The sequence below is a fragment of the Dinoponera quadriceps genome, unplaced genomic scaffold, assembly GCF_001313825.1.
Source record: "Dinoponera quadriceps isolate SergipeBrazil2010 unplaced genomic scaffold, ASM131382v1 scaffold5109, whole genome shotgun sequence".
Lineage (NCBI taxonomy): Eukaryota > Metazoa > Arthropoda > Insecta > Hymenoptera > Formicidae > Dinoponera > Dinoponera quadriceps.
This window is the reverse complement of record NW_014559156.1, coordinates 54,723-72,727: the sequence shown is the minus strand read 5'-3', so window position 1 is coordinate 72,727 and position 18,005 is coordinate 54,723. Positions and strand designations below refer to the sequence as shown.

Sequence of the window (18,005 nt, the reverse complement as noted above, 5' to 3'; positions counted from 1 at the left end):
CTCCCTCCGCTTTTTCCCTCTGTTTTTTCTTCCTCTCCTTTTTTTTTTTTTTATCGGGACGATTAATATATGGTAAATATGCATGAGATCATTACACCGTTCCGCCGCACACACACACACCGGAAGCGCGAAACATAAAATCGATCGCGCGAAGTATCGAATTCGCTCGCTTTCTTCTTCTCGTTAACGCGCGACTTTTCGCCGGTTCGCAAACACACACAAAGTTACGCTCGCATCCGAACGAGAGCTTAGCGTCATTAATATTGCGATATTAAGATAAGATATACGTCTCGATGGAGGACGGGAACGCGTTTTTATAAGATCCCTACGATTATTCGGTGTGCGGTAGATTCCTTCTTTCGCTCCTCTCTCGTGTCGCGCATACGTTTGCCGGTTGGCGGACTGGACTTGAAGTTTAATGACGCGATTCACGCGACGGAAGCCTGGCCGGGCAACACCGTTTTATTATCCCGCATATATAAACGGCTCAATATACCTACACGCGCGCGCAATGCCCCTCTCTTTCTCTCGTTAATGTCACGTGACCGCTTATCACATCTTATTAAGTGCCAGGAAATTTGATTCTGACCCCCGATACAACCGCGAGTTCTAGTTAAATGTGATGTATTACTTCATCAGTCATATTACAGATCGCCGCAACAGTCGCGCGCGCTTTTATGCGCGGACCGGCCGATCCGTTTGACGGATAATCGGTAGCCGTTGATGAATCAGCTAAGTACCGTCGCGGAAAATGGCAACGTCCAACGAGATCAATTTAAGCCCGTAAATTCGATACGTTTCACTTTTACCGTCGACCTGAGGCAGGCATCCTCTGTTCGCGTTCCAGCCTTTGGAACATCGATTATTCCATCATCGATTAATTGACCGGGCGAGGTAAAATAAATCAACGCCGTGGGAGTTGAACTGCCGATGATAGCGAAATGAACTTTTCATCGTTCGCGGTTACCTCAGGGTGTATGTGTTCCACGGCTAATTTCGATACACAGATGACCTTAAATCACCGCGATCGAAGAAAAAAAGGTCTTCTGCTCGGGCGAGAACTGCGGTCGCCGGAGAAACGATTTTTTTTTGCATTAATAATATCATATTAAACGCGCGCGCTATTTAGAAAGGAACTTCGCCGTTTATATCATGAATAATCGCGCGTATACATACCGATGGCCGCAACAATTTCAAATAAAATCGCACAAACCGGAAAAGTCATTTTTTTCTTCCTTTTAATATGCGACGCCCGGCATCACGCGGAAATTATTGCAAGTGATATCCCGCGAATATTTTATGTAAGATTAAAATAATATTGTTTCCGCGATTCCATATGTGTCTTTCTATTATTTATTAGAGCTTAAACTATTTGTGTGGGGAGTCAAATGTGCGTATGTATTAAAGTAACGCAAACTTTCCGTTGGCAAGCGCATCCGGTTACGCTATTTAGTTTAGTCAATTGATTCTTCGATGCGCCGACACTTTCCTCGGGTTATCTTCTTGTAGAATTTTAACAAATCGGCGGTAAGTTAATTTATCGGGCGACGCTATTTTATAGTTTGAGTTTTAAACTTTTTAAATTATTTTGGCTCTTGTGCCAATCCTCTGTCGCTAAACGACGCAAGGAAGATTTAGGGCTAAGCTGTCTTGCAAACCGACATATCTGGGTTTATCGGCCTTTCAATCGACGCACTAGAACTTCGCTGTAAAATATCATCTCACAGTTGAAGCTATCGATTTCCCTTGTTTTGCTTAAGTTGATTGGAAAAAATCAGGACCCTTCCACGCAACAAAAAATATCGAAGGTAAGGATATATATGTGCCTTTCTATTACTTATTTAAACTAATTATATGGAAGGTCAAATGTACGTATTTATGTGTGTATATATTTAAATAATGCCGTTCCCGAGATTGCAATTGATGTCTCTCTGTAATTTTATATAAAACTCATACATCGTATTATACATAGTGACTCGTGACAGTGTTCGAAATCGTCCCGTCGCTCGTCGATGTTACGTAACGGTACGGTATATACTCGTAATATATCGATCTTACGTGCTGAAAATCTCGATCCCTGGCTGATGAGCTGTGAACCTATCACGGTCGGAAGTTCTAACAATTATATGTTTCTCCATCTATCTTCGTGATATTTATAATAGAAATGTATATATATACATACATTTATATATATACACACACACACACACAGATGCATCGCTTTATTAAAATTAGTTTCAATTAAGTCAATAGCCGCGTTCAATTAACTGGATGAATAGTTGCATTCGATTGTTTCCGCAAATTGGCTGCATCTCACGTACAAATATCGCGTGTATGCGCACGAATGGCGGGCGAATCGTAATAAAAGCAGTTCCCTCGCTGCCGCTTTCGGCATCTGGTGAATTAGTTAGTCAGGCAGGCAGTCCCGACCGCTCGATACTCGCGCCGAGATGCTTCGGTTTCCTCGGGAAACTCGGCTGGAAGACCGCAGAGAGAGAGAGAGACGATCGTTCGATCGTTCAATCGCACCGCCGCGATCATATCCGTCGCGCGTTTCCTCCCGGCCCGCGAATCTCATTCCTTTCTTGCCGATTCTTAATTCGCGCAACGCCTTAACGGCAATCGAATAATTTCAAGCGATAAGAGTATCGGCTTGGCGTCGTATTTGTCAAATGAAATTGAAAATTAAATTACCGCCTGGCTCCGAAGCTTTAATCATTTTTCTACAAGTAAACCAGGCAACATCGGCTCGATGTTTTTTTCAGGCATCCAACAATACCTCCCGCTTCTTTTTTCATCTTTAACTTTCCGATAACTTCTCGGATTTAACCGAAAAACAACGGATCTCCGGCGAAAATCTAATATCTCGATTGGTGAAACCAAATTACTCGGTTGAACTTGGTTGAACCAAATTATTCGGTTTGGAAGCGTAAATCATTTCTGTAAATGAGTCAAGCAATATCCACTCGACATTTTTCAGACTCTCAACGAAATTTTCCGCTTCTTTTTTGATACTTGAAATCGACCACTTTCCAGGAGTTCGAATTTAATCGGACAGATCTCCAGCGCGAGCCTGATATCTCGACTAATGAAATTGAAGTCCGAATTAACCGGAAAGTGTTACTCTCGTGTCTACAAATGAATCAGCTAGCGTATATGAACTCGGTATTTTCTTTTTTCGAATATTTAACGAAATCTCCTGTTTCCTTTTTGATATTTAAATCGATCGCTTTTTCCACGAGTTTGAATTTAATCGGAAAAACGACAGACTTCTAACGCGAGCTCGGGATCTCGACTAACGAAATCGAGAATCGAATTACCCGATGTGGAAAATCATTTCTACAAATAAGTTAAACAATATCCACTCGACATTTTTTTCAGACATCTAACGAAACCTTTCGTTTCCTCTTTGACGTTTAAATCGATAACTTTTCACGAGTTCGATCTGACCAAAAAAAAAAAAAAAACGACAAATCTTTAACGCGAACTCGATATCTCGATTAACGAAATCGAAGATGAAATTACTTTCGGTTTGGAAGAGCATTTCTACAGATAAATTAAGCGATATCCACTCGACATCCAACGAAACCTTACGTTTCCTTCTTGATGCTTAAATCGGTAATTTTTCACTAGTCCGATTTGACCGAAAAAACAACAGATAATGTGAACCTAATATATCTCGACTGATGAAATTGAGATTCAAATTATCCGATTCGGAAACGTAAACTATTTCTCTAAATGAATTATATATATAGACCCGATATAGTTTCGAACATTTAATGAAATTTCCTTTCTCCTCTCTGATATTCAAATCGGTAAAACTTCCCATTAGTCAGAATTTAGCCGAAAAGATGACAAGTCCCTAGCGTGAACCTAATATCTCGACTAATGAAATTGAGAACCGAATTAACCCGGAAACGTTAATCATTTCTGTAAATGAACCGAGTGATTCCCACTCGGTATTTTTTCAGACATCCAACGAAATCTCCCGTTCCCTTTTCGATACCTAAATTGCTAATTTTCCATAATGAGTCATAAATGAATTCAATCGGAAGGAAACAACAAATCTTTAGCGTGAACCCGACTAAACTGAGAAAAAGATTTCGTCAAGTTTAATAAATTTTATCGCATCCAAACGAATTTCATCATGTTTCGATTAATAAGCACGACTGTTGAACTCTTCAACGAATATATATCTTTATCTAAAATAAAAAATTTGTCCGAAAAATAATTTTCTATATAAAGAAATTATTTTTGTAACCAAATAATATTTGGTTAAAGATATGATTTCAAACAATAGCGTTCTTTCTGTTATAAACAACCGAGTTTTCTTGAAAGAGATGATAAAATTTGTACTCAAACGAATAATATTTCGCATATGTTGCTTCTATGGAAAGAAATTTTAGTTTCAAACAAATAGAAACAGTAAATTCAAAGAAACCTCTTTCTCTGTATAAATTAACTGGTGTCTATTTTTGCTTTAGATGGCCGCTTCCGAGCGCACGTTAGACGTTCCCGGTGACGTTTCTTCTCTACGATTTGCACGGCGCGTAATTAGATTCATTAGTTTCCGTTATCGCGCGGCCAACAACCTTCGTCGTCGGTGACTGTATGAAATATCGATTCGCCAATTCGGACGGGAGCGCGCGATATGTCACGTCATCCGACGACATTACGTTTACATCCTAACCGCCCTTCTGCATTTTGCATGAATTACCGGGTTTTTCGCTGGAAGCTTTTCCCATCTAATGTCACGCGCCCTCATCGCGCGACACCACCGTCTCTGACATCGAGCGAGCGTCTCGATATCCTCCGAGAGTTTCCAGCCGTTCACAGTGTGACGATTCGGTTTTGTGTTTCCTTCCCTCCTTTTAATATTTATGAGGCCGCCTATTTAAACGATCCGTGATTCGCGGACAAGAAGGAATATCTTATCTTCGCGATTTCTCGCGGGAAATGTATGAAGATTTTCCCGCACGTATATGCATATGCATTCGCGTGTGTATCCGCGAATGTAATTCCGATTCTCCAAATGTTTTCTCACGGATAGAATTCCTCCCCGAATTACAGATCGTCTCGTAGCGAGCTTTAAAACGTGAATATCCGGTTCCGCCGTTACACGTCCTTCGTCTCACCCAACAATTTTCAAGATTCGCGACGCAAATATTTGAACCATTTTTCGTCAACCGCTCTCTACAAAATCATAGAGAGATTTATACCGCCGGTCTATTCTGCGGAACCGAGAGAGACTCAATATGTCTTCGAAATTGTTTCCCCCGTATGTATCGACGCTAAATATTCAGAATGTATTGTACATTCAAGAATAATCATTGATAAATATTCAGAAAGGGGCCCGCCGATTTGCATGGAATGCACATAGTTCCGTGTATTTCCTCCGCCTCTCGCCAACTATACAAATCTGAAAGAATGAAGGGTGGCTATCGACTTGAAAAAGTCCGAAAAAGCGAAGCGCGCCGAATCGATTGCTCTTTTTTGCAACAAAGAAAGATTTTAAATAAAAGATGAAAAACTGATGTGAAAATCAGAAGGATAGACAGAGAGAGAGAGAAATCGGACGGACTCGCATGTTCACTGCGTAATTTTGCAGAGGTTGTTACTTCGGTATTTATTTATCAACTGGCGCACCGGCGAGGCTCTTTTGCCGAAATCCCCTTTTATTCGAGTAATAAAATAACTCGGACGAGCCGTTTTATCGTGGCGTGACACGCGATAGGCCGGGGCGCGGCCCGCGGATAAACGGGATGGAAAAGCCGCCGAGCGATTGTCAATCACACATCGGACCTTATGCATTTTCTCGGGAAACGCAAACCGCGATATGTTTTATGTAACACTCCCGAGTTGACCCGCGCGCTCACGTTGTGACCGGGGTGTAACTCTTGTTTTTTGCATCAAATTTGCCGAGAGCGTCCGCCGCCTCCGCCGCTCGCAGTTGCTTGGGAAAATTGAGTAAAAGAGTTGCAATGGTTTTGCATCAATCACGCAGTAGCTGCTGGGTATCGCGCTCGTATCGCGATTTGCATTCGCTCGGTCCTGTTGTGTTACACCGTGAGAGAGAGAGAGAGATAAAGAGCCGCGCCACTGATTGCGATTGTATCTCCGGTTGCTTATTTGCACCCAATTAAAAGACTAAAAGGGAATATTTAATGCGACTATTATCCCTAATGGATTGACGATTAGCTCGGGTTAATTAAATGAATATAGAAACTAATCATGTCGGCCGCTCTCTTTCTAGTCGCGGCGAATAATTTACGAGCGATTAAAAGACGGATCGCCGCTTACACTTGCCGCGGGACAATCCTCTTTTCCCTCAACGCCCCGTATATATACATCGAAATTTCTCTTTCATATGATTTGCTCGAACACAGCGTATGTTTCGAAGAATATTCGAGACTGTTCATTATATTGAGTTATTTGATCACGATATAACAATCTCGTTCTTTATCCCGAACATGGAATGAAGCCCCATTTTCCACGATTGGCTGCAACGTTGACGTGCTTCGACTGTCGTCATCGTCGAGTTTGACTGAATCAGATGAGGATCAGATCAGGAGGTTAACAAACAAGGTTATATTTTTACTACGCTCTCGATCTTCCGCCAGCAACTTGTAATTTAGCAATCGGGAAGTAACCTGGGGGTTTTCAGAACCGGTGCAAGTTTTTACACTTCTTCCGAGCTATGTAGCAATTAAAAAAAATTCTCGAATACTTATGAAAGTTTTAACAACGAGTTTTTATACTACATCGTCGGATTGTATTTTACTTATTTTTTACAGATTGAAATCGCGGGGCAAAAACGGCGAAGAAACGTGATTTCGGTTAAAAATTCGTAACTTTTATATGAGTAATAATAAAAAAGAGATTCTTTTAGGCTATTTGAAGATAGGAAAAAACATAGTATAATGAAGGTTTCTGCGCGCAAGAAAATTCTCATTTGAGAAAAATAATAAAATAATTTTTATAGAAGATTAACTATCAAATTCGGTTTATTTTCATTGAAATCGGTGTACATACGCAAAAATACAAAAAAAAAATTATAAATATTTATATATTACAGTCTTTATAACAATCAAACACGCGGTGCTTCTCGCACACTGGCTTAGCACACCGTGCACAGCAATACATGGTTTTTTATCGAAAAAAATATATAAAAACCTAAATCGCCAAAAAATTATACAAAGAGATATTTTTATATATTCATTAAAATCAGTAGAAAAAAAAATGATGTGAAACACCGAAAAACCTATTTTAAAAACAAAATTTTTATACGTTCATTGGAATTAAATGAACGCATTCACATTCAAACAATCAATTGAGCCTTCAAATCCTTACAAAGCTGGTGGCGGGTTAATAACGCTCGCGTAGGTGTGTGTGTGTATGTGCTGTAAAATGAAAAAATATTTCACGTTTAAGTAGCTTCTTCGAGACCTCAAAGGAAAGAATATATTAAAAGTATCGAACACACAATCTCGCATCCGATCTCTTAATCCTTTAATTTAACACACTTACGTCGCAGCTGCTCGCTCTCATATCTGACCGAAGCCGTAAAACTGCGCTCTACCGAGCTCGCTCCCTAATTGTTTTTCCGAGCGGTGTACATCCGTGTTGTTACTTTATTACTTACCGATCCGGAAGTCACGCGAAACGAAAGTTTGGTAGTAAAAATTTACGAGGAAGCACGAATCTATACGAAAGTTCTAGAATTACAACTGTCGCCGCGAAGAATTGCAACTCGCGATAAGTGAAACGCGTCGTCGTCGTCGTCGTAACGGACGCCCGAATAAATGCGAGACGTACAATGCTTCGCAACAATGTTCAACCTGATCGGCTGGGCGAATAAAAGAAGTGCGGTGGTATCTGCGGCGCGCATGCAGCCTGGCCTGGCAATACGTGATCTGATATTCGAATTTGCGCCGCGTCGCGATATATCGGATTACTTATTGCTACTATCGTCGAGCGGCAAGTAAGTGACACGTACGTCCCGCCACGACGACGGCGAATCCACGTAACTCCAACGTAACTCTGCGATGAAGTAATGAGGCTGCTCGGTAAGAATGTACACGGAAAAAAATTAAGTCAAGAACACAGACGTTCTCATATACATGAGCAAGAATATCATAATCTTCTTAAGAGACTTTTAGCCTTGATTCGATTGAATTTATATTGATGCAAGTATTACTTCAATTCAACTCAAGACTGAAAATCTTCTAAGAAGATTATAATATTCTCGCTTATATATGAGAATATCTGTTATGGTTTTTTTTTCCACGCACAGTCCCCGGCTATGTTGTTAGATGGACGCACCTTAATTTCTTACAATTCATCAGCTTCCGAGGACCAGCTTTGCAATATTTATCGATCGAGTTATGTTAAGGAAGCGTTATTCTGTAAAAGGTATTTTTTATCACGTCGTTTCACTCGGTAACTGTTACTTTGAACGAGTATGAGCATTAGTTGCGTTGTTGATAATAACGAGAAGAGACGAGTGAGTTTTGAGTGTGTGTTAATTGTAATTTAGTTTTATTTCTGTTTACTTGTGACTTGAAACTTCAAGTTCTTTGCTTACTAATGGAAAAATAAATCTTTGTGTGAAAAATATTGTTTGCAAAAATGATGGCTGAAACAAGTGATTTGACACTTCGGAGGGTTGCCAGAGGCGCCGATTGACACCGAGAATTATTCTAATCGAGTAAACGTAAAATTAGTAGCTTTTCTTCTCCTCCTAACTTGTGTTCTATTAAACAATCAAAGTGCGTCTAATAATATGGCCAGGGACTGTGTGCACAAACCTATTATCGATCGCTTATGATGCGGGCGGTCGCCTTAAAATTGTACATCGCCGACAATGACGACTCGATTCTTCCATCATTTTATTGTCTCTCTTGTGTTTGCAATCCGCTTTATTTGTCGTTCAAGTTCTCTGCGCGGACGAGAAGGGGCGTTTCGAAAGGAGTGCACAACGGGCTGCTCTCTCGTGCCATCTCGAATTAATAATCACTTAATGTTCAAACGGTGCTTGATGCTATCGGGGACCACGATGGCGATATGCATCGTTAATAATGATTTCACCAGTTATTAATTTTGGTAATGTTAAAATTATACGTGCGTATAGACCGTCGATGATGTAAAAAAAAAAATATACACACACACACACACACACACACATATATATATATATATATAGAGAGAGAAAGAGAGAGAGAGAGAGAGCTTTCCCTGAAATAAGAGAAAAGATCTTAATTGAACGGCAATGTGGTCTATTATTGACTAATTAAATGCAAATGATGTGGGCACGGACCGGGTTATTACTATACGCTAAATTAATATATTCATGCCTTAGGCGAGTAAGCTAATTTTCATATATAAGCCGATCCGCGCCGGGCTCGTCGTAACTCCGCGCAATATTGCATAATTTATTATCACAACTATAAATAAACATTATCAATCGATGCGGAGTGTCGACGGAGGCGGATTTTAGCGTGGGGTATTGAATATTGAAGGGACGAGCGGTAAGACTCGCTCTTTGCTCTGTATCCGACCGTGACCAGACTGCATTATCGAAATGTCATCGAGAAACACCGCGCACTTCCAATTGCGAACTACTTGCCCAGGGGAACCAGAGGAACCGGGGAATATTTATCAGTGCTATCATCCGCTCGACCCACGCGACTCATTGTGGAAAGTTCGATTATTCTTGACGCACACTGAAGGAAGGATCTTGTGGTAACTCCTACTAATTGTGAGGTATAATCCGCTGCTCTCTCATAGGACACATCTGGTAGCAAAATGAGACGAGCTTCATAAAGTCGAAATATAAATCTTGTCTTTGACGTAGCCGTTTTTTTTCAATGTTTTGAACAAAATGACGGCCGTTCGAAATCAACAGCGGTTTTTCAATCAAATAATACGCACGTTTTTAACTATGTACGGGAGAGAAAAAAATATCCTACTAGTCAAAGGGGACTAGTTTTGTTAGTGTCTAGAAAATATATGTATAATGTTTCACATTAATAGTTAATACTATGAAAACATGAAACGTTTTACGCTGAGTCATCTACTCTAAGATCGTAAAATAATCTTTCTGGAGATGCTGATGCCTCCGGAAGGTCTTTCCGCTCACGCTTATAGCGTAATCTTTCGCGCTATTTAGAGCGCGCACCACCTCTGCCTTCTTTATGCGGTGCTGCTCGTCTTTCGCAGCGGTTTGTGTGTGCACATTCGGGCTTACTTGTATTGCATGAGGGACTCGTAACAAAGCTCTTCTTCTACTTTCATTGAACGTACAAGTAGCAATATATGCAGCTAATTGTACTGTCGTGGTGCCCATTGGTTTTAGGAGCGATTTTCCATCGTAACGTCGTGGAAACTTTCATTGTTGTTGTTTTGTGCAAATCCACCAACGCATCATTCCAAGGAAACATCTAAACTCTTATTATGAATCAGTTCAAAATTAAAGATATAAGATTTATAACACGGCATTGAATTGCAGTTTCTTCCGGCAAGGGAATATCAGTTTCAATCTTTTACAGCAGAACTATAATTTGTTCCTTCCTGCTCGGTCTGACGTCGATTTTTTACATAGCGTGTGCCTCTTTGTTCTTGATTCTCGAATGTTCGAAGGGTCTCCAGGGCTTTTCCATCGATTCATTTTCGCTGATCACGCCTCGAATGTGTTGGTTGCTTGTCCGCAGAAGAACTGCTGACAAATCGACCGTTCGCTTTTCCACAATACAGCTCTGATGCTTACTATTGGTGAATGCGATGAAGAGACAAGAGCAACTCTTCTTTAGATCTGAACGAACAACCACGCTGCAAGCCATCCGTATTGAAAGAAGGATCTGGTAATAAGTGCTAAAATTTGGTGAATATTTGCCGACCAAACATTTAATTACAACTAATAATTACACAAATAATTTAATTTTGTATATATATATACAGTAGTATATACTGTAGTTCCGAATATTGTACATTAAATTATTTCGTTGTATTAATCAAATATTTGTTCAGCAAATTTTACTACTTATTACCAAATTCTTTTTCCGTCATGTATCTACCGTGTAAAACGCGCTTAAATCAACCTATAAATACTATAAATAACTTTCTTATTTCTCGCCGGATCGACTTATAACTTCACGAAAATATTTTTATACATTGAAAATATGTGAAAAAGATATTTCGATCTTTTACCCTGCCAGAGGTATGTGTTCCTTCTTAATCTTGATGGCAGAAAATATGATATATTTGGCAATTATTACAAAATACATGGTATCCGTAAGAAAAATTTTTCTAAGTGATCCTTTTCATTTTGCCAAAAATATCGTTCTACGTGAACTGTCTGTAAAAAAAAAAGAAAACTCGACATTTCATCTCACTCTTGTACATTTTTTTCTACATTTCATACGTGCAATTTCCTCGTGGTTTCGATCTCGTTGCGATTTAGCGGCAGTTATCAAATTTTTCTTTCCGCGCTGAAATGTCTTACTATACCTAATCTCGTCGTCGAATCTTCCTTACGTCCCCCTACGAGGAGAGAAATCGGCGATTTTCGAGGAGTGATCACGACAGAGTCTGCCGGGGGTAGAGCGGGAGAAAAGCGCGACGCTTCATCGTCCGGGGCGATGTGCCCTCTCTCGTGGTCGACGACGACTATTGTACGGAAAAACAACATTTCTCGTTAGCGGTGAGTAGAGCTGCCCGATCAACTGTTTCGAGCTTCATTACTTGAAAACTGCGGCAAAACGGTATCGTTTCGCGGTTCTGAAAGCGGGAGAGACGCTCGTTCTTTTTCGCGCGTTTTGCCGAAGGAACACTCTCCGTCTTCTCCATTTTTAACTTTTATTTGATATCTACGACGGAAATTCGGGAAAAATGATCGCGCGATACACGCTCGATGATCTCCCGATCGTGAGCTCGTTTTGCCTCTGCGTGCCTTCTTTGTTGCGCTTCACGAGATAAACGGACCCTTTCCCCGATGGATGAAAGACGTGCGTACACAAATAGAGCGGCCGGGAGAAGCACGTCCGTTTAAGGTAGTCGGGCCCGTCCATTTTCTTAGAAATCTTTTGAAATTTCATATTGACGGAAATACTATTTATAAACGTTGGAAAACGACTGACCATCCGAACGCAGAGATATTCGCAACTAAATGCGATACTTTTATATATCCCTTGAAATTTAGGTAGTTGAGATGAATTTTTTCCGAATTCGTCGAAACTTGCATTACATGTTTTAGATTTAAATACTAAGTTGAGACATTCGCAATTAAAGATGACACTTTTTACACGTATCCTTTGAAGTTAATGTCCGACTTTTGCTTTTAAGTTCTTCTACATCATATTTAGGATTTTAATAAAAAAATGTATGATATTAAAGATTGATATAGAGATATCGTACAGAAATTTCAGAATTATTGACCATTTTATCTTAAAAATATAGCCATAGGAGACTTGCAATTTATTGTAATATCCGTGATACACACATTTAAATATATTAACTTCCTATCATGTATGCATCTCTATTAGCAGCTGACGTATGAAAAACGTGTTAATAAGAAAAGTAAAGGATAAATAATGTCTTCGTTTGTGGATACGTATATATTCGTCTTAATTCGGCGCTTAAAATGAACATTTATTACTTAAATAGTTAAATATAGAAAAATATTATTTTTTTCAATAAATGATAAACTTGTATAAGGCGAGCGTAATATCGTCATTGAGAAGAAGAAATTGAAATTTTACGAAGTAAATGTTTCTCGTGACATTTTCTTCAATATTTATTGATTAAAGAAAAAATTGGACGATGAAATATATATTTTCGTGAAATATATATCCAAGTTTTCCTATTAATTGGTTTATTTGCTGTGAATAAAATTTTCTTCTTCGCCGTGTTTAGATAAACGTTCATTTCTGCGAAATAAACCTTGTTTATTTCACAAATATATTCTTAAGTCTTTTTAGCTCGGTGTATACTCTACGGACCAGCCGCCTTAGTAAAGCTACCGCTTCCGTCTCGGCATGTTAACGACGAGATCCGCCGTAACGAAGTCCCGTCCCTCGGAAGCGTTCTCGTTTTCCGAAATTCGAAATCTGAATATTTGCGAGCGCGCGCTCGTCGGGGAACCCGGCTTTTCACCAGCTCTTCGCCCACTAAAAATCTGAATCAGCCCCGGCCGGTCCTTATCTCTCCCTTGTGCGCGATACTCTCTTCCTTGATTCTTGTGTTTTCCAGCCTCTCTCTCTTGTCCCGGGGCTTGATGGCTCTCGCGAAACAGCTGTTGTTTCGCCGACAGACACGTGCAGCACGACACTGTACTCCGACTGTAGTATTTAAGCCCGTTCGCCAATAAACAGCAACAATGGAGAGCGACTCGCATTACAACGGGGCCGGCTCTCTCGGCTACAACAACAGCGACGCGAAGCTAATGATTCTCCGTCTGAAAAATAAGACGGGAATCTGCTTCTCTCTTGCTCTCTCTCTCACCGTCTTCTCGTCATCGTTTCTCGTGGGGAGAAGGGGGAGAGTAACGCTCACAAAATCTTTCATTTGCACAAGAGTGAAAAATTATGAGAAGAATATCAAGTTTATTTTACGCTGATTATAAAATATACAATATCAATATTATACGAATAACATTAATAGTGTATAATATATACTATTAGTATTAATAATATGCAATACTAATTATAAAAGTAGATTTTTAATTTCTTAAATATTTACATTTTAATTTATTTATCTTCTATCTTAGAATAACATTTAATTACAAATAAAGTTCCCTTATCTGACGTCAGTTCTATCTACTATTTCTGATTAAAATGAACCAGACCAATCAGTAAAATGTGGCCGAGATGGTCGAACTCTTACTTGAGAAACTCTATAAAACTACAAGTCGTAACACATATAAGTAGTATATATATATATATATATATATATATATATATACACTACCCGATAATTTCCTCGGAATCCGTGGCGTGCAAGTAGAACGGATGAAATTAAACAGAAAAGTCATTATTTATTATACAACCAGCAATTGTGAATCTGTTCAGCGATTACACAATTTTGTGTAATTACAAATTACAAAATATTGTGTCGAAGATGTCGACATTGTAATCAAGAAATGGCAGATATGTATTTTATGTAAAATTTAAAGAAAACATCCTCTTTCTTCCCGTGCGACACGTAGAAGCCAATGCTATGATACCGATGTACAAAATTGTTTATATCTCAGGAACGATCGAGTTTACCGAGACTTTTTTACTCGGTGTGTATTATCTATCATAAGAATACTTTGCATATGTAAAATAATTTATTTCTAACGATCTCTCTAGTGAGATGCGTTTTTCAATCAATAATATTGTTGTATTCAAAATTTCACTTGAAATAAAGATCGGCGCTCTTTCGGATCTCGAGTGTCTTGTTAGATTCACAAGCGCGGTTATTCATCACGCGGTAACCTCTCGCGCGACCCGTGCAAATCGAGCAAAATCGCGCGCCTCGAAACGTAACCTACTTATGAGTCTTCGAACTCCGCAAAACAACGACGTCGAGATCACCGGGGAAGTAACCGGGAGTATCCTTGCACGAGCACGTAAAATAAGAGAATCACCGACTGAGAGAGGCGGGGAGAGAGGAATCGAAGCGTGTTCGGATCGATTTTTCGGGTTTGGCAGATCGCCGAAATTCGCGACGCGAGATCGACCGATGTTACCCAATTAACATAATTAGTTTCACGAATTTCATCCTGTCGCTGACGTTCTGCCATTCGCCGCCCCCCGTTACATCGTCGTCGTCGGCAGCATCGCGTCGCTCGCTCATTTAGTTTCTATTCGCGAGATCGAGAGAATCGCGCAAGATTCGATAATTACGAGCGGGTTGAAAGAGAAATAACGAAAACAAACTGGCGAGCCAAACGCGGATTCTATTACTGTGCGCGTTTAATGATTTCCGTTACAATTCCTCTCTCTTTCTCTCTTACTCACTCTCTCGAGCGGACCTTTTGTGCGAACGGATATAAATCAATATTTAAAAGAACCGAGTTTAGCTGCGAGCTATACGAAAATATGATACGGGTGAGAGTATAACTGCGAGCGCTCGCGCACTTGTGTGTGCGTATCGAGTATGCGTGTTGTGTTCCGTGTTTTTTTATTACTCCAATTTTTTTCTATTTTTATCGAACCGTTCTATAGGGTGCGGTCAATGAAATTCATCAACATTATATACAGCAATAGAGATAGAGAGGGAGACCGTGGCGTATAACGATCATCAAATTTGCGATTCTAATACCGGCTGGCAAACAGCTCGCGCGCGCCGCCCCGGGGGCCTTTTTTGATAAGTTAACAAAAGAGCCCTGCCTACCCGGCCGCTGATGTGCGCAAAAAGCTTCAATCAGATACGGGCAATTAGATAACGATGTCGATGAAATGTGGAAAAAAAAAAAACACATTTCAAAGTGTGCGAATGAAATTTTTCCGAGATTTGTCCATTTTTCGAGACAAGTTACTGCATTTTGCTGTAAAAAAAAAGAGAAAGAAGAAACGCGTGTATTTCTTATAGCCAACCTTCGGCTTTGTCCCGGGTAAATACCGTGAGATATCAAGGGGGTTGTAATAGAAGCGCCATCGAATGAAGTTTAATTAGCGGAAAAATATGCAATAAAACATGCGCGTTATCGGCGATAAAATCGGTAAAAAATTCCAAAATATCGCTCCGTTTTATCGCGGGGCCGAGGAGACATTTCGATTTGTCGCTGGGATATCTTAAAAATGTGCCCGCTCCTAGAAATCGCCGGTGAAATTTTCTGCACTTAAAGCACCGAAGACCGAAGGCGATCGATACGCAATTTCACTGGGAAATCAGTCATATATTTCTTTTTCTTCCCCCCTCTTGTGTAAGATCTCCTGTATTGTTTCGACGATGCGTGCAAATTGATTACCATTCGCCCGGTAAACCAGACAGTTAAATTTTAAGCGCGACCAGGTTGGTGCGTTTTTATCCTAGAAATGAAAAATTCGCGAGCGAGTTTCAAATTTAGCGGTCCTTTGTCGTGCGGGCCGCATCATTCCAGGCGATGTTGTTTCGTCGATGGAGAAGAATCAAAATATCGTGTCGACTAATTTCCTTTTCGTTTCCTTCACCCTCGTTACAGACCTTTACACACAAGGCAAATGCAAATTTACGCGGGTAACGCGCAAAGTTCTCCGTTGCGACGGGGAAAATTTTTTACTCGGAACACCGCCGCCACCACTGCTACAACTGCAGTAATCGTTTAGAAAACAAATGGCAGTGGTCGCGTCCCTGTAAAATGGACACTCTGTGTGTATATAAAAAGCGCGCGGTAAGATGAACAATCTGCGCGGTATGATTACGCGGATGTCGTTCTCGTAGACTCGCGATAATGGATACTACGCAATTTCGATGTAACTTTCTCGATTATAAGTTTGATTATACGCGCTTTAGGTACGCCGTAAATACCGCGCGCGGACCTTATATATATATTTCTTTTTTTTTCACGACGCTCTCTCACGCTTTAGTTTGAGAGAGAGAGAGAGAGCGCCTAATAGGTAATTCCTTAATGAGCAATCATCTCTCCTTTCCCCTCTCATTGGCTTCGTCTTGGCTTCTCTCTCTCTCGAGGTAATCGCGACAAATCTCTCCGTCGATGCGACGTTTCGTTCGCGATGCCGTATCCTCATCGGATTATTATCGCTCATTTTCTCGCGTATCCCCTTTTTCTCGCACGAGCGAGCACACTATACGCACTCGCGAAGTGTCTGCGTAATGTATCCTCCCCCTCTCCCGTTGGGAAAAATCTTACACCGGGAGCCTTTCGTTAAAGCGCCATGTGGCTCTAATGATCCTGTTTAATTAACGTTCGCGCTCGATGCACGCACATTTGCTCACGGCGCGCGCGTTAGTCGGGCATTAATTAATAATATATTTTTCGAAACATCTTCGATTTCTCCCCACTCCCCGTTTCTCGCCGTATATCGACCCCCTTGCCTCCTCTTCCTCTCTCCCCCTTTTTGTCTTTCCGAGTGTACCGATAAAGCGCCATATAATATGGCAATTAGTAACGGGTCCCGAGGGAACCGGCCGCTTTTGCAGTCGAGCACAAAGCGCATCTATATACCTCTCTCTCCCCTCCTCCTCCCGCCTACTCTCTCTTTCGCTAAAACGTGTACCCCGTTCGCGGGAGAAATTAATACGGCCGTGTCAAAGATGCGTGAAATTCACGACGTTAAATTAGATATCGTCGCAAGTATCGCGAATATTTCTGGCGCGCCGGGCTCACTTTAGACGAGCTGTAATTCGCGACGGTATTCGCAAGCGGAATTCCATCTGTTGGAAACGATTTGAAGTAATCCGAATTACTTCAAAACCGCGCACGCGTGTATATATTTGTTTTGTGTATAAATAAATATATATATTTATACACACTTAATATAAATCTATCTGTCGAGACGAATTACAGCGGGGCTGTAGCGGTTATTGTTCGCGTTTAATTACTCGCGTTCTTCTTAAGCGATATTTCATCCTCGCGGAATGGCCAAGAAAACAGGCCGGCGGCACACCCGCGCTCATTAATATCGTTAATCCGCGCGTGTTAATTAATCTCTGTGTGTTATATTACGCGTGTGCGGCGATGTAAACGTTGCGTGCAAATTAATCTCTCGGCATCGATATCTATATATGCGTGTCGTGGCAACATGTTTCGTAAATATAACGGATTTAACGGCAATTGTTACGAGTAGCGAACGCGGCCGCGATCGCGACTCGCGATGATGGTTAGCTCGCGTTCTTCTGTTTGCGGCCGAAATTCGAACGGATATTAATGAGAGAGAGAGAGAGATGCGTTATTTATTGAGCGCTTATTGGGGACAAATTCCCTCAAGCGCTAAAAGAATATAGGTTATAAATTTGTTAGCATTTGCATTGCATAACTCAGTGCAATTGCATAATTCTGTGCAATATTTAGTAGACCGATATAA

General features: G+C 40.6%; 1 protein-coding gene across 3 annotated transcripts in view; it reads left to right on the top strand.

Moving 5' to 3' along the window:
* LOC106750199 overlaps positions 1 to 18,005 on the top strand; it is a 174,467-nt gene that overhangs the window by 104,467 nt on the left and 51,995 nt on the right. Inside the window, exon 1 of one of the 3 annotated variants that reach the window (XM_014630352.1) lies at positions 1,740 to 1,808. The exons of the other annotated variants lie outside the window; for them this stretch is intronic. The gene's annotated coding sequence lies outside the window, so the exon portion shown is untranslated. Of the gene's footprint in view, positions 1 to 1,739; positions 1,809 to 18,005 lie in introns of those variants that run through there. 3 annotated transcript variants of the gene reach the window in all.